The following is a 12,565-nucleotide window of genomic DNA, read 5'->3' on the forward strand; positions in this document are numbered from 1 at the left end:
TGCTCATTACCAGTATGGTATTGTTTAAATTGTACAGCTTTTTGCACATCTTTGTCAGGGAATTCCAACCATTCTGGACCTGAATGTGCCAGTTAATTGTAATCATCTCTCTCCTTATGTCTAGTCAAGCCAGGTTGTGGAGGAGAGAGACAGGGATGAACAGGCTATAGACTACTTTGCCCATCCTGAGCCTGCTATGATGCAGGTGTTTTTACATCACCACCCAAAACAAGATTCAGCCAAGAGCGAGTGAGTACACTGGTCCACTTGCACTGGTCCACTTGTCCATGGCACTTACTACCCAGCTGTGTAGTGGTTTGGGGGTAGGTACGCATATTTAAGGGGACCGCAAGGATGGTGTACTGGTGGGTGGTGTCTGACCGATTATGGTGGGCCGGTCTGGGCCAAAAAAATAAATGGACCTCCCGAATTTCTAAACCCTGGCTACGGCCCTGTGCATGTGGATGTGTGGAGTAGCTAGATACACAACACCACAGAACGAGCTGCCCACTGAGCAACCTTTCGTCTATTAGGCAACCAAAAGACATCTTCTGGCCGCCTCAGACCCAGTCCTATCCCAACTCAGGGAGGGTCATCAAAGAGAAGCCGCCTATTCTTGGTCCCTGCTCCACAATGGTGGAACAAACTTCCCACCAGTTAGGACAGCCGAAGGAGGAGTGGGACTGAATGAGAATTTCAGTCAGTGTTGGTACAACCCCACATTGCTAGAAAACAATGCTAACCACTGGAAAATGCCATTTATAAGATAGTTCCCCTTTAATAGGACATGGCCTTAATAAAAGTAATTTGCGGCGGCCGTAATTTATCTCAAAGTGTATATATTTCCTTAACATCAGTCATTAAATAAAGATCTTAAGAAAGACAGGCTTGTGTGACCTTTAATTTTTTGTAAACCATGATTTCACAAGTGTATTCTATAATGGCAGTGTCTCCCTCGTAATGCAGTTACAATACCAATTTTTGCTCTAAAACCCATAAAACTGATTTAAAATGTGTACAGATAGTATCCACTTAAGCATAGTATACCATTGATTAATATTTGAGCCAAAACTGATGGATATTCAATTTTTTATTTAGTACAGTTGTTGACAATCATTGGTTACCCCGCATGACAGATGGTCGCCCCAAATGATGAGAAAACCGCAGGTAGTTAAAAGTCTATTTAAAATGTACACAATACAGTTCAGACGAAAGAAAACTGAACAAAGTTTTACAATAAAAAAAGAACATTCAAATATTAAACATTAAATTAACATATCATAAAAACATTAAACATTTAAAAAAGTTAAAGTGCAATGCACATCAGGAACGTTGCATGAACTTTGCAGAAACAAACATTTCACAAATGTGTGGACCCTGGTAGTCAAGAATTAACCAGTTCAATAATAAAAAGTAAACATAGTTGAATCAAAGTAAGTATTTAAACACAGGTATTTCTGAACTTTACCCAGTCTTGGCAAGTCAGCTTTGAGAAGCGTGAGGTTGCTGGCTCAGGCTCTGAAATGCCTGGATCTCTGTGCTCAGCTTGCAGGCATAGTTCTCTGAGAAGTCGATGTGCAAAACAGCTTCGCACTCTGTAATGTTTTGTTTGAGGATAAGATAAGATAAGATAAGATATTCCTTTATTAATCCCCTTGGGGAGGCGGAACTGCTCTGCCTGGTGCAGCCAGTTGAACTGGTGTATTGCCAAGGCTTCTAGCTTCTGGGAGAAAATCTCCATTAAGTCCTTGATGGTTCCGGTCTGGGTCTGTTTGACCATGTTAGCAAAAGTTTTCTCTCCATTTGTAGATTTTACCCTCTTCCACTGCTCCCAGGTGACTTCTGTGCTACTCTGTTTCAGGGAACTGTACTACCTCAAAGCAGCACTTGGCACAAATGCGATCCATACATCCTTTATTTTTTGAGTCACACACTATCATGCCCAGCAGCTCAGCGATGCTCTTTGTTTTCAACAGCCCTCTGCTGTAGAGCTTGATGGCCAGCAGGTGCACATTTTCATGATCCGTGCATGCACGGCACATGTATCTCGATCCTTGGTCTTTGGCTCAGTGACATAGAAGGGGCGTCTTCTGGCTAAATGCCTGTAAGATATGGAGCTCTGTGAGTGGCTTCGTTAGAACTCTTCGTTGTCTTTTTACTTTGTTTTTTTTGTGATGGTGTCTTTCTTTCCCGGTAAAAGTCGACTGTTCTCGTCTCTAGTCAGTTTCTTACCCACTTTTGGCTTGAACTTTTCACTCAGGGTAGCCCTTTCTTTTGCCGTCATCTCACTTTTTGTGGCTCTTTCCTTTTCTTTTCTCATCTTTGCTAGTTTTTTCTTCAGATTTATGTTCTGCTTTCTTAGTTCATGGTTCTCAGCCTGCAGTCTTTTACAATGTTTCTCTGCTGATGTATTCTCTCTCTGTCCTCTCTCTATCGTGGAGGACACCGGTGGATTAAAATCCTCATGAGGTAGGGGATCCACCACAGCTTGCCCTGGATTCTCCTGCTGCTCTTGGATTACTTCTACACAGTGGTGCAGTGGCAAATTGACAGTAGGTCAAACGCTCCACGCGCGCACAGTTTTTTTTGGCACAGATTTTTTTTTTTTTTTTTTTGCCTTGAAATAGAGAAGCTGAAAAAGGTAGCAGGATGTTGCCTATATTGTCAACAGATATGGTTGAAAAACAAACAATGTTTTAAATGTATTGATACAATTTAAGTTACATTGTTAATTTAGTTTGTATTTACTTTTAGTTTAAGTTAATTCAATTAAATAAATTGTTTTACGCACAAACACAAAAGCAAACTTAAAATAATCAGACAACTTGTGTTTACTTGGTTCTTTATTTTGAGAAGGGGAAAAAGTACACATCACTTACATTTTTTCAATGTAATTTGTTTTCACAACAGTGGTTTCAAAACAGTTTCAAGTTTCTTTAATAGTTGTCATACAGAAGTACAGAATACTTTTATACAAAATGCTTCTTACTGTTACGCTCCAGAGACTGTGCTAGACAAGATAAGTATGAAATAAAATAAAGTAGCATGTAAAAAGAAGTAAAAATAGAGGTCCCAGTGTTCAGTATAGACATATGTACAATGTTCGATGCAGACTAGAAGTAACTGAGTTACCAGTTAGTCAAGCAAGCCCCCACCAAGTGGTCCTGGGCCTATGATTTGGTTTTGCTATCCTCGTTCTCTTGTCCTCAGCTGAGCGATGGCCTCTCAGCCAAGTTGCAACATATGTTGTTGAATCCCAGAACTCTGGAGGTGGCCCGTTGATCTTAATGAACATCAAAGATGCTACCCGTGAAATCATTAACCGTGTGCGTGTTGGGCTGATAATTTGATTCATGGCACTGAATCCCCTTTCACATTCTGCAGTGCTACATGGAATTACTTTTGTGCAATTCAATAAAGGCCTAAGCTCATCGGGTATCATTTCTCCATTGCTCTCAATATTAAGGCCTGAATCCATCAATGCAAGTTAACATTCCATGGCAATGACAGACACAGCCCATCGTTCACACCAAACCTGATGAGGGGCAGGGATTCAATGTGAAACGCCCTACCGAAAGCTGTAAAGGAATGTGAATCACTATTCAAAAACACTCAAAACCCAGTGGCTTTGTCAGTATTCCAATGTACAGTGTGCCCCCCCCCCCCCCCCCCCCCCCCCCAATGTACAGCCCCCCACCCACCCAACCTCCTCCAATGTACAGTTTCTACGTCAAATGTATATACACTCTTTTTCTGGACACTTTTTGTATCACAAACAGTACTGTATTTGCAAATCTGATATGTCATAAATGTATAGATGTAGCAGTACTGTCTATCTGTATGTCATGTATGTCATATATATGTTATGATGAATTGAAAATGGGGGACCCTGATGTAAACAAGACGAAAGTCTTTCTCTGGTCTGCATCCCCTTAACAATTGTATGTATTGAGCTGTACTGTACTGTACCCATTCTGCAATCTGTTAATACACTTTTCAATCAATCAATCAATAATATTGTTCATAGCAGCTAGCCTATCTCAGACTGTTAGTTAAAGCTGTTGATAAAAAGTGCACTGACTTGTGTGCTGTTTGGGAACAGTTGACAATGTTTATGTAAAGACAGTAAGGGTTTTCATCAGCTCACCTGAATATGTGTTCTCAAGTTAGTATTGGACGTGTGGGACGTCGAGAGCAGCTTCATTTTTGGTTGACACAATAAACACCTAAACACATATGTTTTAGGCGTTTTTTCAGTCAAACTCATAAACGTGTCCAGGTAGGGCCATGGAGATGCAGTGTTGTTATTGTTGTTGACATCATCTTCATCAATGCCATCAGTGGAAACATCAAATCCCTCTGCCATTATTTCGCGCTGACTGGTTCTGTTATTGTAAATAGCATCACTCCATTCTGATTGACAAGCTAAAAGCAATTGGTTTTGATAGTCTATCAGTGAGCTGGATGCAATCCTACCTTGAGGGGAGGGAACAGATGGTGGAGGTAAACGGTACCCTATCCCCCCCCCTCACAGTGAGCTGTGGTGTTCCACAAGGAAGCATACTAGGACCGCTACTGTTCCTAATTTATGCAAATGACATGTCGTCAGCTTGTGACTGCAACTTGTTCCTGTTTGCGGACGACTCAGCCCTGCTGGTCTCTGACAAGAACAAGTTACAGGTTGAAAAAACCCTCAGCTCGGAACTAGGCAGAATCTGCATATGGCTCGCTGATAACAAACTATCATTACACATGGGCAAAACAGAGTCCATTCTCTTCGGTTCAAATAACAAACTCAGCAAGACCGACGGCTTCTCAGTTACAGTGGGTGACAATATTGTCACAAGGAAAGATGAAATTACCTACCTGGGTTCCATCCTAGAGGCTAATCTCTCCTGTGACAAAATGGCATCCAATGTAATAAAAAAAGTCAACCAACGAACTCGATTCTTGTACCGGATCTCCTCTCTGGTAAACAAGAATACCCTGAAGACTCTGGCAGGAGCACTCATTCAGGGGTACTACGACTATGCTTGCACCTCATGGTACCAAAGCACCTCAAAGGCGCTAAAAACAAAATTACAAACATCTCAAAACAAACTGGTCAGACTACTGCTTGACCTTACTCCTAGAACCCACCTCACCCCTGCCCACTTTGACAACCTAGGATGGCTTAGAGTAGATGACAGAGTACAGCAACTTGCAATGGGCCTGGTCTACAAGATACACTACACGACCAAGGTACCCATGTACATGGCAAAATACTTCCCAAAGGTCAGTGAATACCACGATCACAACACCAGAGGGAGCTCCACAAATCATGTTAAACCCAGATTCGGCTCAAATAAGGGACTAAACACGTTTCGCAATTATGCCACATCAATGTGGAACGCCCTACCCAAAGCTGTAAAGGAATGTGGATCACTACCCACTTTCAAAACCTCTCTCAAGAGACACCTACGGGAGACTGCAATTCAACACTGGCCCCTGTAAATATCCTAACCCAACCCCCTCCAATGTACAGTCATTTACCTAGTATGGTTTTGTCAATAGTCCAATGTACAATTTTGTTTGTTTGTACAGAGTCTCCCCCCCCCTCAATGTACAGTTTTGCTTGCTTATACAGTGTGCCCCCCCCCCCCCCCCCCAACCACCTCCAATGTAAATTACCCAGTATGGTTGTCAATATCCCAGTGTACCCAACCCCCCCCACCCAACCTCCTCCAATGTACAGTTTCTACGTCAAATGTATATACTCCCTTTTCTTGACTCCTTCTGTATCACAAACAGTACTGTATTTGCAAATCTGGTATGTCATAAATGTATAGATGTAGCAGTACTGACTATCTGTATGTCATGTATGTCATATATGTCCTGATGAATTGAAAATGGGGGACCCTGGTGGAAACAAGACGAAAGTCTTTCTCTGGTCTGCATCCCCTTAACAATTGTGTGTATTGAGCTGTACTGTATTGTACCCATTCTGCAATCTGTTAATAAAGTTTTCAATCAATTTCAATCAATGATCCATTCATTCTCATTCAGTGGTCTGCGTTTCGATTTTCACTTCCTGGTTTGCGGCCTGGAGTCCCGCCCTATCCTGCCTCTGATTGGCCTACCCGTAAAGTTTTGGCCTACCATACCCAATCGTGAGTCGTCACTCATATCTAAACAAACCAACCAATCATAGTGGGTTTTTTACGGGGAGTTTTTTTTTCTCCTCGCAGATCTTCTAGTCTAGACTCTTTCTCCCGAAAGTAGCGTGTAACGTTTTTGTGTGCGTGACTGCGCGTACACGCGGGAACATATCCGTGCGCGATTGCACGTACTTCAGCCTCAGTGTTGACCAGCACTGCACCACTGCTTCTACACCAGCTAGAACTGGTGGAGTGTTCTCCATGGATGGAGGTGTCAGGTCCAACATCGCCTTTTCCATCTTTTCCCTTCCCCTGTAACCTCTGGATGCAGCCTTCCACTTGTCTCTGTTTTTTTTCCCTCCCTCTCTGAAATCTCATCTGACTTCAAATATGGAATCTTGCCCTGCTGTTTTCTTCTATGGTAGCTGAAACAATAGTGTATAATGTTATACTGATTCTGGTGGGCTAAATCACATACAAATTTAAGTTCAATATATTACAGAAAAGGTCATTCCTAATCCTACTAACATGACAGTTTGAAATACACCAGAGAAAGATAATAATAATAATAATAATAATAATAATAATAATAATAATAATAATAATAATAATAATAATAATAATAATAATAATAATAATAATAATAATAATAATAATAATAATAATAATAATAAATGTATTTTGTAAAGCGCTTTTCAATTACCCAAAGTCGCTGACAATAGGCAAAAAACAAGGAAACAGAGAAACATAGATATACTATACTACATGTTACATATAGTTTTTTTACCTCTCTCTTTTCCTGGCAAGATAGTCGGCTCTTACTGTATAGGGTCTGCATTGACCCGCTGCCTATAGCGAGCAGTCTTCTGTTTGCTTGTTTTTGCCATCTAGAAAATAGGTTAATAATTAAACATGACTAATACATGTACAATTACATAAATGGAATGTCATGCTATACAGTTTTTTTTATATTTCTCATAACATTGTACAATAAAAAAAAATTACTGACATTTTGTAAAATATATGTTAAAGTATACAAAGAGTTATGATAAAACAAAGAACTTTATGTATATAAAACATGAATAAAATATAAATAGACAGAAACTTCAAATACAGGACATATATCTATCATCTCTAAAACACTCAGCAGTGGTCGCCCCACATGATACTCGGTCACGGCAGATGATGTTTTCAAGGTCAGTCAAATATTACAGGCTAACTGTTAGCTACAGAAACCAAACTAGCTAGCTCTTACCACAAAACTATCAAATTCATCATCAAAATATAGTTTTGCAGATCAAATGTATTATTCACAGTTTTGGGGCGGTCGTCCCACAAGACATCGAAAAGTGGCAAGTACATTACAGCAGTTAAAAAATAGATTTATTTGCAAATATGAGAGAGACTTACTAACCTGCTAGTTGTTTCTCTGGGTCCCGCACATGTGACTGGCTGATGCAACATCTGTCCTTGAGGTGGTTTCAAAATAAAAGTCCCACAATTGTGTTTTCTTGATGGTCGCCCGAGATGCTATTTCATAAAATGAACATATGCGGACAACATTAGTTTATTATGATGGAACTATATGTGCAAATGCTTCATCATTTTGTCAATGAATGCAAAACATGTTTGAAATTATGCCAAATAGGGCAAGGGAAATATTTAAATAGATTTAAAGTGATTTTAAGCCGGTTGTCCAAATAGAAGTCAATGCCCCACATGGACTTTTGACACTTCTTCAGATAGCAGAAAAATTACCAATAACTAAAATGTTTGTAGGAGTTAGAGTGGGTATGTATATGGGGAAGGTATTAGAGAGATACATGTTATCTTTTTATGAATTTTAATGTTTTTTTTAAGGTAAAAAATGCAGTTGGACAGAAAAAATAGGCGTCACGTCATTGACCCACTTATACTACTTCCTATCATGCTAATATGTCTATACTACTATGCTACTATACTTCTACTACTACCTATCATGCTAATAGGTCTATTCTACTATGCTACTATACTTATACTACTACCTTTCTTCAACATTTTTCAGCCCAAGGACCCCCAAACTAATGGAGGGATGGAGCAGGGACCCCCTACTATATTGTATACAATTGTGTTTTCTATCAAACTGAGCCTAGTGCCATGTATGAACATAGCTACCCTGTTATTGCACATTCAATACTAAGCTATTCAAATAATACACGGGTTCACATATTCATTTACAACACTGAGCTGATAAAATAATTCACAGATTCATGTTTTTATGTTAAAGGGGTTATGCACTGCTATTCCTAGCACTATTTGGGCAACTTTACACACTTCCTGTGAGTCTATGTAACACATCTGTAATTTTTATTCCAAAAATAATCATTGTTTTATATTTCTAATCTTGTAATCAAAACCAGCATTTTTCAGCCTCATGAAAGCAGGCTATTATTGGCTTGGCTCCACCCATTCTGGCAGAATGCTTTGAGTGACAGCCACCCACCAAATAGCTCCGCCCATCTCCCCGTCAGAGATTAGGTTTCAGGTTACATACAAATATGGTATGTCATAAATATAGAGATGTAGCAGTACTGTCTATCTATATATATATAATATGTTACCATGAATTGAAATTGGGGGACCCTGATGTAAACAAGACGAAAGTCTTTCTCTGGTCTCCATCATAGCAGTACTGAGCAGTACTGTAGCAATACAAATATGGTATGTCATAAATATAGAGATGTAGCAGTACTGTCTATCTATATATATGTTACCACTATTTGTAAAAGCCACAACCACGTTACCATATTTGTAATAATGTAAATCATTGTGTCGTTGTACATATTGTGTATACACCGTTAGAAGCTAACATAGCTTAGCTTGGTAGCTATTGTGCTAACAACATATCCCGACGTCCGGCTCGCTGGCCGGCATGCACGCCCGACACAAAATGGTTCTCTCCTCTCTGTACACCCCCGTCCCCACGGGTACCCTGCCGGGGAGCCCATGGACGCGACAACGGCGGCAGCCGTAGGGTGCTCGAGCCCGCCGTAACGCTAGTGGTACACAATAGCTATGAGCTAACTAACGCTACGGCCGCCGCTGTTGTCGCGTCCACAAGCTCCCCGGCAGGACACCCGCGAGAACGGGGGCACACAAGGAGGAGAGAACCACCCCAAATCGAGCACTCATGCCGGCCGACAAGCCGGACACCGCGGTTGTTGTTAGCACAATAGTAGCCCACTGTGATGCACCGAGTGGGCCACCATTGATCAACATGCAGCGATGTGTAGCTTGCATGATGCGTGTGCAGTGCTTTGCCACACAGGTCTGAGAAGAGGACCTGCACATGATAGCAACCGGGAGCGTCGCGGAGCATTCAGCCTGCTGGCTACCTAGATCCACTTCAACCAGCCGAGCGTCGGGAGCTCCAGCAGCTTGTCGATGTGCTAATAGCCTGGAGCCAGCTACCGTTAGCTTGCAGAGGCTATTAGCACACCGACAAGCTGTGTAGCCAGCAGGCTGAATGCTCCGCGACGCTGGTTGAAGTGGATATAGGTAGCCAGCAGGCTGAATGCTCAACGACGCTCCCGGTTGCTAACGCCGGCCCCGGCTGGTGCTAAGTAGCTAGCGATCGCTCCCGAGTCCCGAGAGCTAACGCCGGTCTGTCTGTCGAAGACCGAGGGAACCGCATCAGGCTTCAGCTGATTAGTGATCTTCTGGACAAACCTTCCACCCTGCAGGTAGCAAGAATGGAGGCGGGCATTACTAAAACCACAGAGCCAATCACATCACCGTGCGCTATAAACAGCGCCCTGTGACGTGCACCAGGTCGTCAAATCAACATGACCTGATTTACTAGAGGCAAAGAGGGGATGGGCTGTAGCTGAGGAATTCGCCAATATAGTATTTAGGCCCAAAAACACATTGATACGAACTCCTATTACTATAATACAATGCTAGAGACTGAAAAATGACATTTATAATGCATAGCACCTTTAAACATATACATGTACAGTGAATCCTCAAGCCATCTGTGGATGGCACACATACTCCCACGTTAGTGAGTTTGTCTGACCCTTGTGAGTAGCACACAGCTTATCTAACCTTGGAGGGATGGAGGTTGTCAGGCAGAGGGTCATATCAGCCTCAGGCTGCAGTCTTGACCTATATTTGTTTTTCAGGAAGGTGAGTAAGGAAGAGAGCGAGAGCACAGCAGCATCTCCCAGCTCATCCACTGATGGGAACATGGAACATTATTCGACGTGCTCCCTCCATCTTCAGATTCGTTTGAGAAAGCCTTCCATTCTGTCATACAACTGAATGGCCTGTATTATTGCGACCTTGCATAGAACTGTTAAGTTTGTTCAGCTCAGCGAGTTTGGTGACCCAGACATTGTCACTGAAAAGTGCAGCCAGCTCTGGACGTTTTTGGAGAAGTAAGGTATCTTCTTTTCAATAATATTTGCAGCGTGCATCCTTGTGTCTGGGATCTTAGTCAGCTGGGGACTGAATAGGCTCTCGGCCAATCACGGGGAACCTGACAGAGCCAGCGTGTAACATGCGTGATTGGCACAGCAGCGATAGGGGCGGGTCGTCCTCTTTGTGTACAGGAGGCTTGGAGGGGCACGTGCTCGAGAGCTCCTGTGTGTCGCTGAATGTGTGCCTTGCTGACTGAAAGATAACAACGTCTTCTGCCTCCATTCATCAGTTCGCTTGGATTCATTCATGTCAATGTGTATTTTATATTTACATTTGTGGAAATTCAATAATCAACTAAACATTTTGCGACCCCTGCTGTTGTTCAAGCGCCTCCTTGCTGTGCAAAATGCTTACTGCACCTGGTATTCCCAGGCGGTCTCCCACTGCCGCACGGCGGCACCCTGGAGTAGTTGGCCTTAACGTCCATTCACTCGTGTGTCTTAACGACGATCCTTCCCTTAACTTCCATCCACTCCCTGTTTACAAAACCATGTATTATTTTGGCCACTAGTGGCGCTGTTGCGAGTTTGTGGATGCTGCGCTGTATCCACATTTAGGAGAAGAAGAACAGAAGAAGAGCAGAGCTGGAGAAAGTAGCGTTTTTCAACCTGTTAATGTTTGAAGGTGAGTTTAAACTACTAAATAAGATCCGATTCCTAAACACTGTCACAACAGCAGTCATATTGTATATTTTCAACAATACGTTTGTTTACCAATAGGTTTGTGTTGCCGCTGTTTAAAGAGACTCCAATTGAATTGATTTACCGAGTGACTGAGTTCGTTTTTTCTGTACATATCTCTTACCTACTCTTACTAGTTACACTGCTGGCCAGTATGACTTACTACCATAGTGTCTTTATACCTGTATCACTGTACATATTAATACTACAACTCTGTACATACATGTAGTACTCATAGTACTAATTTATATATGTTATACCCAGTTTAACCACCTGTACAGTGTATATTACTATTTCACGTTACTGCTACATAGTCACTCTGGTTGGATGCCAAACCTCTTTTAGTTGTACTGTACTTGTGCTGCATGATGACAATACATTACAATCTGCACTGAATTAGTCACAGAATGTTTTGGGACTAGAAGGTTTACAGGGTTAACCGGCTGTTGTGTGGCAGTGAAAGGGTTAACCTTCTGTGTATTGTTGAAGGTTTAGTCCACATTGTTTATTGAACAAAAATACAATATGAAGGTTGGCCTTTAAGCCAGAAACAATAGTACTGTTACATTTGTGACATACGATATGCAAATACAGTATATATACTGTATATTTGCATATCGTATATGTCACAAATGTAACAGTACTATATACCTGTATGTCATGTATGTCCCTATGTCATAAATGTCATGTATGTTGTGTGTGTCATAAATGTCACTATGAATTGAAAATAGGGGACCCTGACAAACGTCTTTCTCTGGTCTGCATCCCCTTAACAATTGTGTGTATTGAGCCGTACTGTATTGTACCCATTCTGCAATCTGTTAAATAAAGTTTTCATTCATTCATTCAGTGAGATGCTGGAGAAGCAGCAGAAACAACAACAGCGGCTCCCCAAGAGGACACACAACTGGTCAGCCAAAGTCCCGGTTCCTCAGAGATGGCTCCACCATCCACTTTTTTTTTTATCAGACTGGAGCGGTGAGATACTGTACTTCTACTGCTCCACTAAGGTCTTCCAGACCTATGCAGCAGAAGGACTCACCAATCCCAGGATGCCATTCCAGGACTTTGTTGAGACAGAGTTTTTTCAGAGGGAGTTGGAGGCCTGGAGGGATGTCTTTATTCTCCTTTATTTTATATATCAGAGGATTTTATAGTATGTCTGCACTTTATGTGCTCATTTCATCATTCATGTATTTTACATTCTACTAAAACTGAATCAAACCATAAACAAGGTGGCCCTAAAGGATGTTAGATCCTAATGTGAAAAACTGTGATTTTATATGT

Source organism: Notolepis coatsorum, assembly GCF_963971535.1.
Source record: "Notolepis coatsorum genome assembly, chromosome: 11".
NCBI classification, from domain to species: domain Eukaryota; kingdom Metazoa; phylum Chordata; class Actinopteri; order Aulopiformes; family Paralepididae; genus Notolepis; species Notolepis coatsorum.